Below are 22,883 nucleotides of genomic sequence, written 5' to 3' on the forward strand. Positions count from 1 at the left end.
CATTTATAATATGAAATGGATAAAATGCTTGATGTGAAGTTTGATATAATGCAAATGTACTAACTGAATGGATGCAGGATGCAGCATATGTGTGTGGGGAAATCGGAGCACTAGACCGAACTGACTATCCAAACTGACAGAAGAAATGTTAGTAAGAAGAAATGAGACAAAGGACAGTTAGAGACGAAGGAAAAACTTGCTTTCAGTAATGCACTTTGTAGGTGAGAACCTTTATTTTAATGTAGCAAAATGGATGCGTAGCATCATGGCATTGAAGGCCAAAGCTGAAATGCAACCCTTTCTATAAAAGATAGACGCATCACAGACAAACAACGATCACAACAAAAAAGAAAGGGACCATGACCCATCCCGGTCACTCTAAATCACTCAGTGACATCATCGAGCAACATAGGAACATGATCGAAGCCAAAGATAAATCAGTAAAAAGATAAGATGCACAAATTCCAACAAGTCAAACAAACATCTTGATCTTCATTGTCAAAAGTTGAAAGTGCTAATAGGACGATCATGTTGTCTAGTTTCAGGGAATGCAGTACCCCATCTAAGACAGGACGCAGTCTGGTTTGGAGCATACCACACCCTGTATAAGACTCATGATAACGTGCCAAGGACCAATGATATTGATGCTGACGTTTGATTGATATGACAATTGTAATCAGTTTGAATGTCTAGTTTGATTGAAAAAGTTCATCTGTTTATGCATGATTTCATTAAAGCACAGTGTGTGATTGTCTGTCGTTGGAGGGATGGTCAGTGATTTGTCGTATGCACAAAGGGGATATATTTTGTTTTGATTTTCAAGATTTTACAATTTTTTTTGTGTTCATTTTTTTTTTTTTCAAGACATTTTTTGACTTTTTAAGGATTTTTTTCAGGACATTATTTGATTTTTTTGGATTTTTTTTTAGGACTTTATTTGATTTTTGGGGATTTTTTCAAGACATTATTTGATTTTTAGGGATTTTTTCAGGACATTATTTGATTTTTAGGGATTTTTTCAGGACATTTTTCAATGTTTTTGAATTATTTCAGGACGTTTTTCAATTTTTTTTTTTGAATTATTTCAAGACATTTTTCAATTTTTTTGAATTATTTCAAGACATTTTTCAAATTTTTTGAATTATTTCAGGACATTTTTCAATTTTTTTTTGAATTATTTCAGGACATTTTTCAACTTTTAAAAGTTCCAGTGATTGATCATGACAAGGGGAACGCACCCAATGCACATTTGAAAGACATATGTACAAGAAACCGGAGTATGCAAGACAATGATGTTGACCAATCATAGGCCTGGAACAAAACATTGGGTCAAGACAAAGATAGACATGATAAACTGGCCGAGAGAAAGCATAGCTAGAGGTCATGACAGATGACGGAGCAATGATCTCGTTACACGTGGCGCCTGATTGCCAGGTTTTCACCATGGTACTTGCCCAAAGTGCCTGTTTGCCAGGTTTTCACTAGAGGGCGAATCATTTTTCTTTACTTTTTTGCTCTTTTTCTGTTTTGTTTTTTTTTTTGTTTTTTTTTTATTTTTTTGTATTTTTTGCTTTTTTTTATTTTTTTGCATTTTTTCTTGTTTTTTTGATTTTTTTGTATTTTATGCTTTTTTGATTTTTTTGTATTTTTTCAGGATCATACTTGAAGAAGTGCTGATAGAAAGTTATGCCCAGTATTTGCGAAGGTGCATGCTATTTACAGGATCGGACAAAGGTTCACCTTCTAGGGTGGCAAGTTGATATGCCCTCGAGCCATAGGCTGCAGTTACTATGAAAGGCCCAACCCAATTAGGTTCAAACTTGCCTTTGATGATGTTAGTAGACTGTGCATTCTTAAGGTTTGCCTTTAAAACCAGATCTCCCACTTTGAAGTGTCGCCCTTTGAGCTTCTTATTATAAGAGCGACGGAGACGGTTTTGATATGCTTGCAAATGTGTCAGGGCTATCTGATGTTTCTCATCTAACATCTCAAGCTGATGCAACCGAGAGACTCTGTGCGTCTCATCATCAATCAGATGTTGCAAGGAAACACGCAAGGAAGGAATCTCCACTTCCAAGGGTAAAATGGCTTCCGCACCATACACCAACGAATAAGGTGTTGTGCCAATAGGTGTGCGAATAGAAATGCGATAGGCCCATAGTGCTAGATTCAACTGTATATGCCAATCTCAACCAGCGTCATTGACAACCTTTTTCAGGATCTTGATAATGGTTTTATTTGATGCTTCGGCTTGACCATTACCCTATGGATAGTATGAACTGGAGAAACGGTGTTGGATATGAAACTTTTCACAGAGTTCCTTGACATCTTTATTCTTGAAGGGACGACCATTATCTGTGACTATGGAAAGGGGAACCCCATACCGGCATATGATATAATTCAATAGGAATTTTGAAATTTGCACACCAGTTATATAGGCCATGGGGATAGCCTCGATCCATTTTGTAAAATACTTTGTGGCTGTAATGATAAACTTGTGTCCATTTGCAGATGTCGGGTGAATCTTGCCAATAAGATCCAATCCCCATTGAGAAAAGGGCCATAGAGATATGATAGAATGAAGCTCTTGGGCTGATGCATGAATGTAATTTCCATGGATCTGGCATTTGTAGCACTTCTTAACAAAATCATGAACATCCTTTTCCAGAGTGGGCCAATAATACCCAGAATGAATCAACTTTTTGGCTAAGCTTAGACCATTGAAATGGCCCCCACATATACCATCATGAACCTCACGTAAAGCCGTTTGTGCTTTGTTAGAATCCAAACACCTGAGGAGGGTATGGTCAAAGGAACGACGGTAAAGGGTGTCGGCAATGATGACATATTTGGCTATCTGTCGAATGAAGGCTCAGCGTTGGTTAGCGGAAAGGTTAGGTGGTAAGGTTTGGGATTTCAAATATTGATATACATCATTGTACCACGGGGAGTTAGGACCAACAAGAACGCACATCACATCTACTGTCGGAATGTCAAAAGAAGGAACCAGCAACTGTTCGACCAAAAATTCACATTTGTCCATATTGTGGGGCATATTTAACATGGAAGCGATCGTAGCCATCACATCTGCCGACTTGTTTTGCATTCTTGGAACTTGACTGAAATGGATAGCCATGAATTTTGTCTTGAAGAAATCTACCATATGCTTATAGGGAATAAGCTTTTCATCTTTTGTTTCGTAGTCATCATTCACTTGTCGGATGACTAATTGAGAATCTCCATAGACTTGCAAATGTGTGATATTCTAGTGGACCGCTACTCGGAGTCCTGTGACCAGTGCTTCATACTTTGCAATGTTATTGGTACAATGAAAAGTTATTCTGTAGGACTTGGGAATAGCATCACCTTGAGGGGTGACAAACAAGATGCCTGCTCCGGACCCGAACTTGGTATGGGATCCATCAAAGTATAACCTCCATTCATTAGAAGATGTGAGAGCAAAGACTGATTCATCTGGAAAATCGGTCAACATGGGATGATCATCATAAATAGGAGCTTCTGCAAGTTGATCTGCTATGACCTGTCCTTTTATCGCCTTTCGCTCCATATACTCAATATCAAATTCACTGAGGATCATAACCCACTTTGCTAGGCGACCCGTCAAAGCTGCTCTGCTAAGCAAGTATTTTAGGGGATCAATTTTTGCAACCAGCAATGTTTGGTGATTTAACATATAGTGTCAGAGCTTCTGTGTTGCAAATACCACTGCTAAGCATGCCCGTTCAATAGTTGAATAATTCAGCTCATAGCCTACTAGTGTCCTGCTGATATAATAAATAGCTCACTCTTTGTCGTTCTCATCCTGTTGGGCCAAGAGAACTCCTAGTGTCGTTTCAGTTGCAGAAATATACAATATAAATGGCTTTCCTTCTATAGGAGGCATTAGAATAGGCGGCGACAGCAAATAGTCCTTGAGAGCTTGAAAGGTTGATTGACATTGCTCAGTCCATTTAAAAGCGACACCTTTATGCAATAGATGCTGGAATGGATGACATTTGTCAGCCAACTGAGCTATAAACTGGCAGATTGACTGGAGCTTTCCTTGCAGACTGCGTAGTTGACGTAGATTAGAAGGAGGAGGCATGTCCATTATTGCTTTAACCTTGGTCGAGTTGACTTCAATGCCTCTGTGAGAAACAATGTACCCTAGTAATTTGTCGGCTATGACACCAAAGACACACTTCTTTGGATTGAGTCTGAGCTTGTAGGTCTCCATTCGGTCAAAGATTGTGCCCAGGATGGCTAAATGACTATCTTTTGTGACAGATTTGCATAATAAGTCATCAACATAGTCTTCCATCAAAGTATGCATGAAATCATGGAAAATTGTCGTCATCGCTCTTTGATATGTTGCGCCTGCATTTTTAAGACCGAAGGGTATCACATTCCAATAGTAGGTACCCCAAGCACATGTGAATGCAGTCTTATGTTGGTCTTCAGGAGCAATGCGAATTTGGTTATAGCCAGAGAAACCATCCATCAATGAGAGCATCTCATATCCAAGAGTCATGTCAACTATGATGTCGACATTTGGCAGTGGAAAATCATCTTTAGGGCATGCTTTATTGAGATCCCTAAAATCTGTACAGATTTTGATGCCCCCAGTTACTTTGCTAACTGGTACCAAATTTGGAATCCAGTCTGCATAATCGATGGGTCTGATAAAGCCCACATCCAGTAATTTTTTCAGTTCTACCTTGACCAAAAGAGCCACCTGGGGATGCATCTTTCTAAGTTTCTGTTTGACAGGCTTGGCATCTGCTTTTAATGGCAAGTGATGAAGGACTAATTCTGGATCGAGGCCAGGCATATCTACATAGGACCATGCAAAGCTAATCTTCTTCTCAAGAAAGAAATTGACAAAATCTATCTTTTCCTGTTTTGATAGAGAAGCAGCAAAATGAATGACCTTAGGGTTGTCAGGTGTACCCAAATTGATTTCTTCGGTCATTTCCACAAGCAATGTTGATTTATCCTGACTTGATAGGGGTATGTCCACTCTTCCACCTTTGGGCACCTCAGAGAGGTTTTCACCCGCAGGTACATCTTTTATTTTTACTTTTGTATGATCAGAGAGTGCCTTACGGTTTTCACTCAAAGACCTATTCTTTTGATTCTTTACCTTTTCTTTTCTTTTTTCATTTTGATGACTAGAAGATGGAGTTGACTCCCCAAAATATGTTGTGGAATCTAGGTCAATAGAAAATCCTGCCTTATGATCACCTTGTGGTATGCCTTCCCGTAGTCCAAGGAATTTTGCAATTGCTTCGTCATTTTGAAAACAGTCCAATGTGAGTGGTTCTTGTTGGTCATGTTGGATAAGCTGAGGATAGACGAGGGGCATGTCATCATCGGTTTTAAGGAGAGAGAGGACTAAGATGGTAAAGATGTAAACATCTATGGTATCACTATCTAAACTACTTGTATCTGATTCAGAGCTTGGATCCCAGAATGACTCTATCCAAGCATTAGGACATGTTTTAGGAAGAGGTGTTATTTCATGTTTGTCTTCCATAGGCAAATTATCAGGGTCAAGGAAAATATTGTCAAGGGCATAGGAGCTAGAAGAAAAAGAACTCCACTCCCATTCATTGGAATCAGTTTTGGGTCGAGTATCCTCAGGTGTTATTTCATCATTAGAGTCACGCCCTTTTCCACACGTGGTCACTTTGGTAGATGAGGATCCAATTCGCAATGGTACAAAACCTAACCCTAAAGTTGGAGGTCGCATCTTGGGTATAACAAGTTCTAGCCTTCCATTCTTGTTCAAGCCTAAGCCACTGCAGCCGTCATATCCTTTCTTTTGCAGCATAGTAAATACTTTGTCGTACCGTTCCACTAGCAACCTGACAGGTGGGGTCTCAGTTGGATCCTTATAAAGCCAATCTATGACATCATCATCTAAAGTTTCTTTGTCAAGTTCACCCCATCTTGTAAATGTAGTGGGAGGTTGATATTGAATAACTATCTTAGGTTCCTTTTGCAAAAAATGTGGTTTGCCATATGATTTTGGAGATATTGGTAAATTCCTGATGAGGAATGTTTGATCCATTGAATATTCTCTGCATCCTTGGTCCTGTATCTTCAATTTTCCTTTGACAGCATCTAACAATTCATTAGGATCCACATAACTATGTGAGTGGGCCTCTCTATTGACTGGGACTTGTTGTTGAGGGGAATCCTTTAGAGTAGCAGAAAATTGAAATGGATTAGGATCTCCTGGAATTGTTATCTCAGTTCCATTGTAAGGATATTTTAAACATTGATGATAGGTGGATGGAACTGCTTTCATTGCATGGATCCATGGATGGCCAAGAATCATATTGTAAGGGAGATCAAGGTCTAAGACCTGCAAGAAAGTGTTTTCTGTCACTGGACCGACTCTGATAGGTAATGTAATTATCCCTTTAGATGGGTGCTCAGCATCATCATATGCTTTGATTGTTATTCTTCTGGAAGCATCAATGTCATTTTCTGTATAACCAAGGCCAATGACCACTCTCAAGGTACAAATATTAAGACCTGCTCCGCCATCTATCAAGACTCGTCGGATTTTGCAATTATGGACAAAGACTTCAAGGTGTAAAGGATTATTATGAGGGAGCTTATTAGGTGAGATATCATTATCAGAAAATGCGACATTTTGGGAAACAGCTAGATGTCCAATTCGGGCTTGAAACTGGTCAACATCAATGTCTGTCGGGACAGTGGACTCAATTAAAGCTTTATCTAGGACTGCATGATGCATGGGGGACATTTTCAACAACTCAAAGATTGACATTTGTGCAGGTGCCTTTCCTAGATGATCCAAGAGATTATACTGACTTGTAGGAGTTGGTTTGGGAGGAGCTGCAGGAGCTCCTTTCAGGACTATTTTGGATTGATGAGTGGTGACTGCGCAAGAAGGATCTTGTCCCTTTATTCTTAGGGTGGAAACATACTCATTTGATGCTTGAAAACAATTGATGACATTGTTATAACCAGAACTTGCATAATTTTCTATTTGGCTAGAGTTTGAAGAAGATGCTTTACCCTTGTCATGATCAAGCAAAGGAGTTTTGAAAATGGTATGATCAGTGTTAGAGGTCGCATTGGGTGGATCTACCTCAATTACTCCTTGCTCTAACAAGTCTTGAATCATATGTTTCAATTGAAAACATGACGCAGTTTTATGTCCTTTTGACCAATGGTACTCACAGTATGCATTATCATTCCACCAATGCGGTTTTACCACTGGTTCTGCCTTGATATCTGGTAGCTTAATAAATTTTGCTTGTATTAATTGTTTCATTATTGACTCAATAGGCTCTCCCAATGGTGTAAACTATCGAGGAGGCCCATCCCTCGATCGGAAAGGTTTGCGTTGCTGGTTTTGTTGCTGGCCTTGTTGTTGATTATATTATTGAGTGTTGTGTTGAGTATGTTGTTGGTATTGCGGCTGTTGAGTAACATTGTTCATTGGTGTTTGATTTTGTTCCATAGTTGACATATTAGGAACACTCAATTTCTTGATTGTGAATGGGGGTTGATTTGCATTCACTGCTCTTGCATCAACAACTCCATCATTAGTGACATTCTTGTTTTTATACCAAAATCTATTTTTGTCCCCTGAATTGTTTGTGTTGTCACTGTCTTTGTTGAGCTTAATGATTCCCTTGGCTACAAGAGCAGTTTCAATGTTCATCCCTTTCTTAATGAGTTTCTCTATAGTACTGGGACTTTTCAATTTTAGTTCATACATCATTTCTGGGACCAAATTTTGGATAAACAGATTCACTTGTTGTTCTTCAGGTATATCTAGGGAAGAATGACTATACAAGCTTCACCATCGTTGCAAGAAAGTCACTAATGGTTCACCTTGCTTTTGCTTGGTGTTGCATAAATCTGACATGGTCACATCATTGTTGATGTTGAATGCGAAGTGAGATATAAACTTTTGAGCCAATTAAGACCAAGTCTTTATATTTCCTGGCAAATGCGAATACCAATCCATGGCTTGTCCCATGAGACTTCGTGCAAATAAGCGCATTAAATATGTTTCCTCATAACTCACTTCAGTACATGCCATGAAAAATGCTCGAATGTGGTCTTTTGGATTGCCATTCCCTTTATATTTCTCAAAATTCGGTGCTTCAAAATGTTTAGGGAATGGAGGAATGTATAAGCTCTTGTCAAATGGATTAGGACATAAATCCTGATCTGTATACAACTTCTTTGTTCCTTTAGTTTCTAATGTGTCAACTTGTCATTGCAACTTCTCAAGCTGTTGTGCAATTATATTAGATTTTGGAGGTCCATCATTAATCCTGGTGGGTACTCTTTGTCGATACATCGTGTTTTTGATCGGTTGTTGATGCTCTGAAATGGCCGTTTTTGGTGTCTCCGGCATATAATGTTCTTGGTACATCTCTTGTTGTTGTGGTTGTGCCATGCCTTGCTATTAACCTTGTTGTTGTGCTTCTTGTAGCCTAGGTTGATATTGCAATTGAGGGTGTTGTTGATATAGCACAGGTGCCAATTGCGGTTGTGAAGTATGATAGCTTGTTTGTCTTGGCACATATTGAGGCACATGTTGTTGTTGATGCTGACGAATCAGAATTTGCTGACTTTGTGCCAATTATTGTCGTGGTGTAAATCCCATCATTTGCAAAAAACTTTGTTTGGGTGGTTTTTGTTGTTTCTCCTTAAGATGGGGTAGGGCACTTGCATTAACTTGCTGTGTTGTTTGTCCAATCCATTGTGATGGTTGCAAGTTTGCATTAACTTGTAATGGGGCAGAAGGCGCTGTAATTTGTTGTCGAATGCGATATTGTTGTTGTTGTACATTGCTTGTTTGCACATTCAATTGTATCTTTTGTGTATTACTCAATTGTTGCAACAATTGTTGTTGGTGCAAACCGCTATCCGTAGCTCTTTGTGTCACCATTATTGAAGGATCTGTCGCAATAGTGTTTGGCAAATATATTGAGCTTAACGAGATATAAGAACTTTGTTGCATCGTGGAATTTTTTTGGACATTGGTGATATCAGGCATTCTAGTCGTGAAGCTTTCTTGCATCTTAGATTTTGATCCAATTTTATGCATGTAAGGAACCACTTCTTGTTGAGGGATAGTTGTCAATATTTGTGTGGTCTTCATTTGATCTTGTGTTATAGGTGTTGTGTTGAATAATGGATTATTTATTGTCTCAAATGGTGACTTTTGAGGAATAGTTACTGTCAATGCCTTTGAAGCACGTTTACTCATCAAGGTAGATTGAGTTTCTTGTTGCATATTTTCTTCATTTGGATGCGGAGAGAAACTTAACAGCTCATCGCCTTGTTGTTTTTGCACATTGATTTGCTCACTTGAGGAGGTCACATTACTCATCATGTTAAGATATTTTTGTGGGAACATCTTAAAGACCTTGTTCAAGAATTTATCCATCTTTTTTGTCAACTTTGGATCTTGAAGGAGCATATCAACATCATCAGAAGCATCAGAATCTGATGAAGAATCTGGTTGGACATTTGGATTCATTTCTTGTTGAATGCCTTGATCTGAACCAAATCCTTGTGAAAGAGTTTGTTCCTCATGTAATGTTTGAATTTCATGTTGTAGGTTTGGTTGATTCCAATCGAAAGGTGCATTTCCTCTTGGTGTTGGTGGAACACTCCCATGTCCTAGTTTCATAGGTACAAACACTGGTTCATATAATGGAGGTGGTCCAAGTTGAACCATTCCATATGGTGGTAGTGATGTGTTTGATAAACCTTCAATTTGTACTATTTGACTAGTTTGAAATTGTGAATTTGATATGTTGTCAATGGGTTGATACGTTGGTTCACCCATCTTTTTAGATTTTGATCTTGTTTCAACAGGCATGTCACTTATGCAAATGCAATATTTTTGGAAATTTTCAAGGACAATATATGATATGCAACTAAATGCAAACTAAATAAATGAGAATGCAATCTATGGCAAGAATGCAACCTATGTTTTTGGTTGTTTTTCAATATTTTGACAAACTTTTTGGAATGCAAATCTAAAAAGAGACCCTTAGGAAATTGAAATAATGTCTAGACCTCAAAGGACAAAAGGACCAAGTGACAAAAGGACAAAATGACAATGTCTCCCCTATATGCTTGGATACTAAGCTAGGTTTGACCAAATGACAATAATGACAAAAGAGAAAAGGTTTGATAAGGTCTAGACTTCCTAACAATGACTTAGGGTTTATCAAATATTTGGATTACTCAAGTATGACAAAACCTAGTTTTGGCACTATATGCAAAGGGACAGTTACTATGCAAATGACCCTAATATGATATGATAATAACCTAAGCTTAATGAAGAGACCTAGGGTATGCAAATATGAATGTATGACAATGGTATTACTCTAATGCAAGAGGACACATGCAAATGGATGACCCTTATTGATATGCAAAGGAGTTTGCCCTAGGTGAAACCTAATCTTGGTAGTTGACAATGACTTTGCAAAATGCAAACCTAAGATGAACCTAAATCTAAGTGACATGAATGTTGAGACAAGATTTTGAAAAAATTTTGACAACCATGTTTGAAGATGTTTTTAACTTTGTTGGATGAAATGTTCTTGTGTTTAACCTTGTTTTGAATCAATTTGTCTTGTTTTTTGAAATGAGATACAATTCAACTTTTGACAAACAAAGAAGACAAGATATTTCAACTTAGACTCAATACAATCATGCTCATTCACACATTTCTTATGGTAGGCAAGGACATTAGGTACTTGAGAGGTAGACTCGTTATGAGATTCAAGGAGAATACATAGATGCTTGACCCCACGGGCTCCCCTCCACGGCACTCACTTCTTAGGGCAGCCAAGCATCAGTCCCCATGGAAATCTCCCCATGGAAAACTTAGTATCTCTTCCAAGTATCCAAACTTGTCCTTCTCAAGCAACTAGAAGGATTTTTGGCCTCTAAATACAAGGTGTTTAGTTAGGATTTCTGTTAAGCGTTACTCCTTGGTGTCACGCAAGCATGATTGAGACATTAAGTCCACCAAGATACCAAACAAATGTAGTCACGCAAGCACAATTTAGACCGTGAGGTCCTACTTAGATGTTCATATGAGGAAGAGTTCAAGGGTCATCACTTCCCAAGTAACTGCAATTCCCACGTAACCCTTCCTTCAAAGCTTTTGCTCATCAGGTATTTATTTATAGTGAGTTAGAATGCCAAGGTATTCTAGCCATACTCACTTTGGTTCTTTCCCTTCTCACGATTGTCACTTGCTTGCAAAAGCAAATGGTCGGGAAGGCAGGCCCTCTAAAGGTGACACATAATCAAAAACATGAGCATGGTATCGAAGATCTGGATTTCTGATCACCCTAAGAAGGATGAAAGCATACTCTCCTACTCCAATGTCAAACTCAACAATCAAAGCAAACATACATTCATTCCATCCTATTTAGAAATCATACTAGGTGCCTAAATATTAATAACAAACACAAAGTTTAGTTGTAGTCCAAGGCAACCTGCAAAACCCAAGTCAGAAGTTTGATATGTTTAGTCTTTGACTATCGAACCTGCATAAAATGTGTTAGTAGTTTCATTCATTGTCTTTTCCATGCGTATGCCAAGGTGCTACACAAAGAATCAGTACCAAAAAACCAAAAAAAGCAGAAACAGAATGCAAAAGAAAACAATTTGCAAGTGAAAAACACTACCTTTTACCTCTGTTTCTGGCCCTACACAGGCGCAGAATGTCTCACACAGGCGCAGAATGCTTGGCACAGGCATAGATTGTCCTTGACATAGGCGCAGAATGCTTGACACAGGTGCAGATTGTCTCACACAGGCGTAGAAGTTCTCAAAAAACCCTGCATTACCCTGTTTCTTGGGTTTTTCACCTGCAAATCAACTCAAGAGCACTCAAAAGCATGATTAGGGGGTTAGTTCACATCAGGTTCACCAATTAATGTATGCTAGGAAATTGGAAATCATCAAAGCAAATCAATATTAGTAATCTAGCTCAATCACGAAAGCTCAAATGCAATGATCAATCCTAAACACACTCAATAAAGACATGAAAACAAGACATCAATTCAAGATTGAAAACTAAGGAAACCAAATGCAAACTTGGATGTCTCCTTCATGTGGCTCCATTGCCCTTCTTTCTCCTTCAAATAGCTTTGTTGTGGATCTCACCTACTAGTGCATAAGCATGATATGAAAGCAAGTAGACAAGATTGTAGCGCAAGAATACTCGAAGCGTGATTGATTCGACCTGGTAGGGATCGATTCGAAAAAGTGATTAGTTGGGATTGAAGAAATTCATCCAATTTATAGACAAATTGGAGAGAAGACAAGATTAGCATGAATTTGATTTGAATGGAAATTGCAAATCAAGAATGACAAATATGACAAATTATGACAAATTTGCACTTTCTATGCAAGATTGATTGATTGATAATTCATGACAAAATTATGACAAATTTCTATGTCAAAATTGATTGATTGTCAATTATGACAAATTATGACAACTTGAAATGTCATTCCCATGAAATTAGGAGAAAAATAGGAAAGAATTGAAAATTAGAAATTAGGAAATTAGAAAATGAGGAAATTAGGAAATTGATGAAAATTAGGAAATTAGGAAATAGGAAAATTAGAAAATGAGGAAATTAGGAATTAAGTGAATTAATTAACAATTTTTCATTTATTAATTAATTCACAAAGAGGGAGGAATTAGTTAGCCAATTAAATAAACATTTAATTGTGACAAGAAGACTTAGGATAAATAAATTATTTAACCGAGAGGGAGAAATGACAAACAAGGTTAAATGAATAAATCATGAAACCCTAGAAGATGAATTAGAAAATGCAAGAATGACAATTAGGTCTTGACAAAAGATAATTGATATCGATTCAATTTGATCATGATTCTAATTAACAAAAGACCAATGCTGACAAACGATTTGATTAATAAATGCGCCAATTGACAAGGAACAATGACTAATTGATCCAAATTGACACAATTGAGAAAGACGACGATTGATGACAAATTGATTGCAAAAATGACAAAATTGACAAGAAGACAAGGATCGATGACAAAATAGATTGCAAAATGACAAGATTGAAAATGTCAACGATCGATGATAAATCAATCACAAGACAACAAGATTGATGACAAATTGATCAAAAGACAAGGATCGATGACAAATCGATCGCAAGATAATAAGATTGAAAATGACAACGATCGATGACAAATCGATCGCATGATGACAAGATTGATAAGAGGACAAAACCCTAATTAGGATTGACAATGTCCAAAATGATGACAAATGAATATGCACATTGATGCGACAGGATAAGATTGACCAAAATCATGACAAATATTGTTATCGACAAGACCAAATTCTAAAGCGAGACAAATGATGAATGCGGAAGAAAGACTCGATGCTCGCAAATGATAAAGACCAAGTGCGAATCATAGGAGAAATGTTAATGCAATGCAAAAACCCTAAAATAAGGCAATGCACAAATGTTAAAGTATGACTCCACAAGCGTTGACCATTTTTAGGTGTCTACAAGCCTCATTCAACTTCTCTGAAAAGAATGCCACCGTGTGTCCTTCTTGACTAAGGACTACACCTATTGCCTACTTGCTTGCATCACATTCAACTGTAAAAAGTTGATCAAAACTAGGGAGCCTCAAGGTGGGAAGTTTTGCAACCTTCCTCTTCAAAATCTCAAAGCTTTGGGTTACTTGCTCTATCCATTCAACCCTGCATTTAATTCCTCCTTTTATAGTGTTAAGGATGGGAGCACAAATATGACTAAAACCCTTGATGAACTCTCTATAAAAAGCAGCCAATCCATGAAAGCTCCTAGCATCACCTACTATCCTAGGTGTAGGCCAATTTATAATAGCATCAACCTTAGAAAGATCCATTTTCAAACATCCATTTGAAACTACAAAACCTAGATACACCAACTCAGATTTCATGAATTCACACTTCTCTAGATTGATTACCAATTTATCCTCATGAAGCTTCCTCAAATCCTGATCCAAATGCTTCAAATGCTCCTCCTTGGACCTGCTAAACACCAATATGTCATCAAGATAAACAATAACATATTTTCCAATAAATTTTGCCAATACCTCATTCATGAGGCACATAAAGGTACTAGGTGCATTTGTGAGGCCAAATGGCATCACCATCCACTCATATAAGCCCTCATTGGTTTTAAAGGTTGTCTTCCACTCATCACCAAGTCTGATTCTAATCTAATGGTAACTTGACTTCAAATCAATCTTTGAAAAATATCATGACCCTCCAAAATAGTCCATTAGGTCTTCAATCCTAGGCATAGGAAACCGGTACCTAATTGTGATCTTGTTGATGGCTCTAGAATTAGTGCACATCCTCCATATTCCATCCTTTTTTGGTGCCAACACAGTGGGTACAGCACATGGGCTCAAACTCTTTCTAATCAACCCCTTATTGAAAATATCTTGCACTTGTCTTGCTATCTCCTCATTCTGACTAGGAGTCATCTTGTAGGCAACTTTATTAGGCAAGGTCACACCAGGAATCAAATCAATTTGATGATTGATTTCTCTGATGGGGGGCAAGTTATCAAGCATGTCTTTGGCCACAATTCCCTTATATCTATTCAACATGGTTTGCACTTCCCTAGGAGTCTCTTCTTTCTCACCATTTCCCCACTTGGACTCATCTTTTGGGTGTAAAACTAAAGCACAGACATGGGCCTCTTCTTGTTTGAGGACATCCAAAAACTCCTTTCCAATAAGAAACATGACATTAGGACTAACAATCTTCTCTTCCCCTTGATCAGGTAAAGGATCCATCCTAAACTATCTACCATTCTTGGTAATGACATATATATTTTTCTCACCATCATGTTGTGCTTTGACATCATACTGCCAAGGGCGACCTAACAATAGGTGACAGGCATCCATAGGAAGGATATCACACAAGATCCTATCCTTATAGTCCCCCATTTCAAAATCTATCCAAGTTTGTTCATCTACTACTACATGTTGCCATTTGTTAAGCCGAGACACTCTATAAGGACTCACATGTGGAAACCTTTTCAATTTTAACTTCTCTACCATTTCTAAAGCAACAATATTCTTTGTGGATCCAGAATCAACAATCACTTTTAAAACCTTACCATGAGACTTACAAGTAGTTTTGAAGAGTGACTTTCTTTGTGGGGGCTCTTTGCATTGGGGTACCTTCAATAGTGTCCTCCTTAGCATAAGGCTTTCTCCATCCAACGTGGGACCTGCATTTCCCATGGGTGAATTGACACTTTGTCCTTCATCTTCTTGCACAAGTTGAGTCCTTCTTTCTAGTCCATGTGAGCTAGAAGCTTTCTCCGGGAATCTACTCATAGTGTGACCCACTTGGTTCCAATTGTAACATTTACCAATGAAAACACCAGGTCCTCTGCCTTGGTTTCCTTTCCTACCCCTACCAAAAGGTTGTCTTCCTCCTCTAAAGCCTTCATTCTTGTTTTTAAACTCCCCATTGGACTCTTGCTGGTTAGAATCACCATTTTTAAAAGGAGTATTCCTTCCTCAATAGTCACCTCTACCTCTGAAATTTCTACCACCTCTTCCTCTATTGTTTTGTTCTCCTCTCCTCTTTATTTTTTTGTCCATCCTTAATGCCAATTGGAAGAATTTTTGCATAGTATATGAGCCATGATGTTGATCTCATCTTGGATGTTTTGCCTTAACTTATTCAGGTATCTAGCCACCTTCTCCACCTCTTCTTCATGCTTCTTGGACCTAAGACTTAGCTTGTGAAATTCTTCAGTTTATGCATTCACATCCAACTCCCTATGTCTAATATTTTTCAACTTCTTATACATGTGAACCTCATAGTCTATTGGTAGGAATTGGTCTTTGATTTTGTTCTTCATCCTCTGCCAAGATCATATCTTCTTCTTCCATACGTTCACCCTTTCTTCCTGCAGCACTGTCCACCATAACAAGGCAAACCCTTTGAGTCTAGACTTTTCCAAATTCACTCTTTTTTCCTCTGGGACCTCTTTGTACTCAAAGTGGTTATTGAGTGCTTCTATACATTCAAGGACCTCTTCTCCATTCAGGCTACCGCTATAGATAGGTAAACTTTCCACATTGTCCCTATTTACTGATTTCAAAGCATCCAAGAACATCTTTTGATCAAGTGCCATAGTCTGATGGATGGCCTCCTACTTCTCATTCTCCTCTTCTGATTCATCCTCACAAGTTTTGTCCTTTCCCTTGGATTGTCCGGTCTCTTTGAGTTTCTCTTCAAGCAACTCCTCTACCATCTTCTTGATGGCCTTTGGGTTCATTGCCTTAGGATGCATTTTAGTAGCCTCTTCTCAAAATTCTAAGTCTGACATACACTATTCCACCCTTGGTATAATTTTGATACCAATATGATGCAGAGGGTTTAGGATGTTATATCACTTTCTTGGTTTTTACTCAAAAGGAGTCTCCACTTGGTACCATCCAATGAAACAATGTCTTTAACCTTCTCAAGGTTTCAAGAGCTTGCACTAGATCCTTCCCAAGGATCTCTCCACTTAGGACAACTCACAACTGACAAGGAGTCTACTACCCCTAAAGTTCCAACCCTTCAACCAAGGAAACCTAACAACCCCAAACCCCAAGCAACATGATCTTTACTCAAAAGGTTGAATCTAATCTATGTGAGTGTTTACACGTGTGTTATTTGGTATTTTCACTGATCTTGACCCCTTGGATGGGTGTTTACTATCCCTTTGTATCTTTTCCCCTTTTGGACCTAGGAAATAGGGCTACAAGCAATTAGCCCTCCATTTGGACTTTTCTTTCTTTGTTTCACAACTTACCTGAAAAACCCCCTGAATAAATTTGATATTCGAATACCATTTTGGGCATTCTACAAGATTCCAAACTTCTGCATCTAGGTCCTGAGTACAGATGGTCAAACCTTACTTACCCTAATTGGTATTGGGGTTTAAGCTCTCAAAAGATTCACCAGTCATAAAGGAATGAAAGGATAACAATTGTCAAGGATCTACACTTGTCCAAGGTTCCTTCTCATGCCTAGTTTGACCATCCTTCAATATGTTGTTCAAGGTTTCCACCCTCTTTTCTTACTGCATAGGCTTGCCACATGAGCGATGTCAAGCCTAGGGCATCATCTTAAGAAAGACAAATGGAACTTACTATCTTCAAAACCACTAGGAACATCTAGTATATATGTCAAATCAATATCCTCCTAGGTTTTAGACTGATCCCATAGAGAGATGTTGACTTGTGTCACTGTTTGCATCCAAATCCTGGTTTTGAGGGTTTTGTCAGGCCAGTGGGATAGAAAATTCAGTTTCTCCCAAACCCAAAGGCTTCAAGACCTCAAATCAAATCCAAATGGAAGGTGAACCTTTGTTGCAACTTTCCAAATTTTTAATTCATGCCCACTATTCACAGGAAAATATGCAAGAACAGAAAACTCAAAAAGATTGTAGGAAACTACAATAACAGTTTTCTTTCATGAAGACAAGAATTTCATTCAATATCACCTCTAACCAGTTGGCATCATTCCCCCAAGCTTATATCATGCCAAGGGACTCCTCCAACTACCTCCAATTCATACAATCAACCAACTAACCATTGGGATAAACATATTTCAAAATCTTGCAAGAAAAGTTGCTTAAGACAATAATGCAACTTTGTAACTTTTGTCAACTTTCTAGAATTTGGTCTTGCCTTCACACCAAAGGTCAAGAATGAACATACCACACATTGCATACCCCTAAACATAAAAAAATATACATATAAAATTCCCATACAAGGCCTTTGACCAGGTTGACACACCTTGGAGCCTCAGGGCTTATTACACTATCTAGACCTAATCAATAGGCCTTCAAACACACACATTGCACATTCTATTCCTAGGCATAACCATTAATCAAAATTATGTAGACACATGTCAAAATGAAGTAGACACACACATGTCCTATTTCCCCTGCACCAACTAGGTAAGTACCAAGTTAAAGATATGAATGTATATATCGAGCCTCTTATCGACGAGTTGATGGAGTTATGGAATGGTGTCACTATGTATGACGTCTCTAGACCAATAAGACAAAGACAATTTCAATTCCATGCAATGCTTGTATGAACAATTCATGATGCCCCAGGGATAACACATTTTTGTGGTATGTTATAATGTTCAACTTGCGCACTTTAATAATGTTTAATTTTTTAAAGTATAAATCATGGATTTTTTTTAAAAATCCATTCAATATATATAATTATAAAAATTAACATATTTAATCCAATTGTACATGACCTTGCATGTCTTCAAACAAAGGAAAAAATTGCATGTCCAGTTTGTGGTTCAAAGATGAAATCTCATCATTCAAAAAGTTTAGAAAAGCAGGTGTTTGATGAGTATAGGCACTTCCTCCACAAAAATCATAAGTATTGAACTATTGAAAAACATCTTTTCAATGGGAAAGCAAAGACTACATCAAAACCATGAAGAATGACACCTCGCCTATGGAAGTTGGGACATAATAGAATTAATCGTCAAGGTAATGTCATTCAATCTAATTATTTATCTATCATATATGATATGTTTAAAATTTATATTTTTATATTATGTTTTGTTTACTCATGTTGTAATTGACGATGATTGTCGTTGTTTTTAAACTTATATGCTTCATGAAGGTCGTCAAGGCATTAATTACCACCTTCCAAAGGGACTAAAAAGTTATCCCAGACAACTTAGTAGGCTCCCCTACTATGAGGAGCTACAAATTGTGCATTTGTTTGATAGAATGCATATTGGAAAGAATATAACAGAGACATTATGAAAAATATTGGATGGAAGACGTGACAAAGAAAAAATTGTCAAAATTTGTAGTGACATTCAAGAATCCAATCATGCAATGAAAAATGTCATTCAATTAAATAGCGACGGAGACTGAATTAATATGTGTCCTTCCTTGGTTATTAACATAGCAACAAAGCAATGCTATAAAAGAGGTCATACGAAAAAATTCGGTCTCCCACAGGATTTATTGCGAACATAAACAATCTCATAACAAAGAAAAGTGAATTTGGGCCAGGGATGAAAACACATGATTGGCATACCTTCATTAAGGTAATTCATGTTCTTGTACATTTTTTATATATTTGTATATTGTATGTACTTTTCATTGTATTATGTTTAGTACTAGTTTTGGAAAAATAATGAAAGGATCATTTTATAATTGTTGCACTACGTTCTACCTCTATCTCTCCTAGACCACTTCGACAAAAATGTCAAGCAAGTTATATATGATCTTGGAAAATACATGAGGTAAGTAGTGTTATTTGTTCAATTTTTTGTATAGGTATTATATTCGCCATTTGTTTTACTTGTTATGTAATATATTTTATATTATTTTTTTAATTGTCGTTAATATATTTGCGTCTGGAATCACTTGTAGATGGTTGTCATCTAAGGAAATCCATAAAGAAGATATAAAATATTGGAAGACAAAAATTCCTTGTCTAATGTGTGAAATTCAAAATTGTGTGCCTTTGACATTTTTCAATGCACAAGAACACTACCTCATACACCAAGTTGAAGAGATTGAATTGTGTGGACCTGTACACACAAGGTCAATGTGAATGGTTGAGAGGCACTTGAAATTTTTGAAGGCTTTGGTTTGACAAAGAGCATATCTTGAGGGTTCTATGGTGGAGGAATATATGGTATACCAGACTATGGCCTAAGTTTGCGGCAAAGATCCATGTAGATCGCATTTGGGATCCCAACTCCTTTAACAAATTTGAAGGGGAGTACCTGATGGGGAAAGGTAGATTGAGGAAAGTGAGAGATAATTATTGGATGTTCATGGACATTAATCTAAATACATTTTACATTTGGTTTTTATATATATTGTAGTTAATTAATTATTAATCTTCAATATACATCAGTTGTAAATTTCTAGTTATTTTTTCTAGAGTTGCTCGAGAGTGGGATGCACTACATTTGTATGTTGTAAAAAATCTTGATTGGATGATGGTATGGATTGAACAATGTCAACAATCTGGTCACGCATTAACATGGGAAGGTGTGGCTTCATTGGTTAAAGAAGCTCATTGTAATGGAGATTCCAATGTTACACCAAGGTAAATTGATTTGGCATATGGTTTAAGGGATAAACAGGTACGTATAAATATATTAATCACTCATATTATTTTATTTTTTTTTAATTGTAATGATGTATATATATATATATATATATATATATATATATATATATATATCTTGTTTTTTGCATACATTCGACCATGAATAAATATGTTTATCAACTGGTGATGCAATAATTTTTACATGTTTGACATATTGCAGGTGAATAACCACAAGGCTATGTGGTGCAATAGTCATAAATTTTGCTTCAAAAAGCTAGATGACACGAAGAAAAATTGTGATTCTAGGATAACTACAGTATTTTAGATGACTAATGTTTCATCTAGAAGCGACATACATCCTCAAGTCTTAGAAAATCGATACTATGGTATTTTGGATGATATACTTGAGTGTGACTTTGGGTCTTTCAAACTAGTTCTTTTTGTCGTCCATTGGTACAGGCTACAATTGAATGAAAATGATCCCTACAGAACTGTTATTTGAGCGAGCTGGAAATGAGCCCTATGTTCTTGCAAGCCAATGTGAGCAGGCATTTTACTCAGAGGTTCCACATAAACCGAGTTGGTCATTTGTTGTTAGACGTGATCCTAGAGAAAGGTCAGTAAAGTATAATGCCATGGAAGAAGAAGATACAATAGAACTAGAAGATGATGTACATGATGATAAGGATCAACAGTTAGTTGATGATGTGCCCGATGAAGTTTTCAAAGAAGAGGAACAAGATCGCGATGATGTAGGAGATAATGTTCATGAAGATGATGATGATGATGATGATGATGATGATGATGATATCAATAATGATGATGATGATATAAATGATGATGATGATGACGATGATGATGATGATGATGATGATGATGATGATGATGATGACCAATAATCCTTACAATGTCGATTATGGATCGGAAGATACAGACAAAGATTTGGATGAAGAAGAAGATCAATGACATGATTTAAATGCATGATGTATGTGATTAGTATATTATCTATTTGATATTGATTTCTTGATTATTTTTGGTGAAATCTAAATGTTGTGATTATGTGGGAGGACTTCTTTTTAATTATTTGGGAGGACTTGTACTTTGTGATTATCTTTACATGTATCTTTATATGTCAATTCATTTATACTTTTACATTACAAATATTTGCATGTTGTGTTCCTTGCTGATATATTTATGGAAAATTTAATGGATGAATCATTTAAATGGTTTTTTATACAATAAAAAAATGATTCCTATCATAATGTATGATGCACCTGATACTATTTAGTTCATTTAGCTTGAAATGAAACCCATCCAAAAATACAAAATTCCCCCTTAGAGAAGACAAATTGCATGTCATTAACACAACAATTCATACAACATAGCACAAAAGATATGAGCCAAAAATTAATGTTCTCTTTATTTATTTTCAATATAAAATTGATACATTCATGAAAATATTACAGTGAGTCACCAAAATTGCTAGAAGACTCTTTGTTGTTATATTAAGGTTTCTCTAATGCATACAAATCAAGAGTATGGAATCCTTCTTCTTGGCTTTGAATTCCCTTTTATAACACAAGGGAGAAAAAAAAGCCTCAGACCAAAGAAGACACGTGTCAAGATCTAATTGCATTACAAAAAAGACCTAAATCCTAAGACCTTGACCTCTGTGTGCAACCTGTATTGAATGATGGCGGTTGAAAAGGCATCATCCTGGAAGCTTGAGTTGTGGGTCTGCAAAAGATGTTCTCACATCTGTACTTCATATTTGCTTCTATTAAGATCAAAAAATGCAATCTGGCATGCGGTGGCAGGTGTCTTGGAGACTGCTCCTTGTCGGTTGAGTGTTCTAATCATTTTCCCAAAATGAACATCCTGCACAAAAAATTTAGGAATAGCAAAAATGGAAAGACTGTGACTAGTCCTCCTCTTCAGGCTGATCTTCTTCCAAGGAGAAATACTTTTTATGTAGCACCTCAATCTCATCAACTGGCCAAGAAAAACCCTTCAGGCTATGCAATTTATTCATATCTTCCTTTGTTTCGTGGGTAGGCACAACTGCTACTCCTAGGGCAAAGCTATGATACATTTTCTCTACTTTTGTAATTTTATCAACAATATTAAGAAATGTATCTCCTTGGTTTGGATTGTTGGCAATTGACACTCAATTGGTTGGTTTCAGTATGTTGTCATTGATGGCAACATGGTATTTTGTTCCGACTTTATTTTTTGGTTCATTGTGTACCGGCAGGCACTTCACAGACACTACATTGGCACCAGCACCAGCAGGACATAAGGATTTCTTTGGTTACCGATACCGATAGGACAGAAGGATTTCTTTGGTTACCAGCAATGCAGGCTGACACGGTTTTGAATATGGTTATCAGTATTGGAGGACAACATCTCTTGGATCTGGCATCAGCAATTGTTTTTTATATTCATGCATTTATGCTATCTATATGACATGTAATTTGATATTATAATTATCTTTATAAGCCAACATAAGGCATGATAATTTGTATAGGATATATAGGTCAGTTGGATTAGATAATTTTGAGATAGATATGGTGATGGATATGTGAATGTGATATAATATGAAATATATCAGAGATTATGTATGTGAGGATATTTATGTAAGGGTTATTCTGGTAAAGGGTTTAGGGTTTCAGACCGTAACAGGCAGAGCTTATAC

The sequence above is a fragment of the Cryptomeria japonica genome, chromosome 3, assembly GCF_030272615.1.
Source record: "Cryptomeria japonica chromosome 3, Sugi_1.0, whole genome shotgun sequence".
In the NCBI taxonomy this organism is placed as follows: Eukaryota; Viridiplantae; Streptophyta; class Pinopsida; order Cupressales; family Cupressaceae; genus Cryptomeria; species Cryptomeria japonica.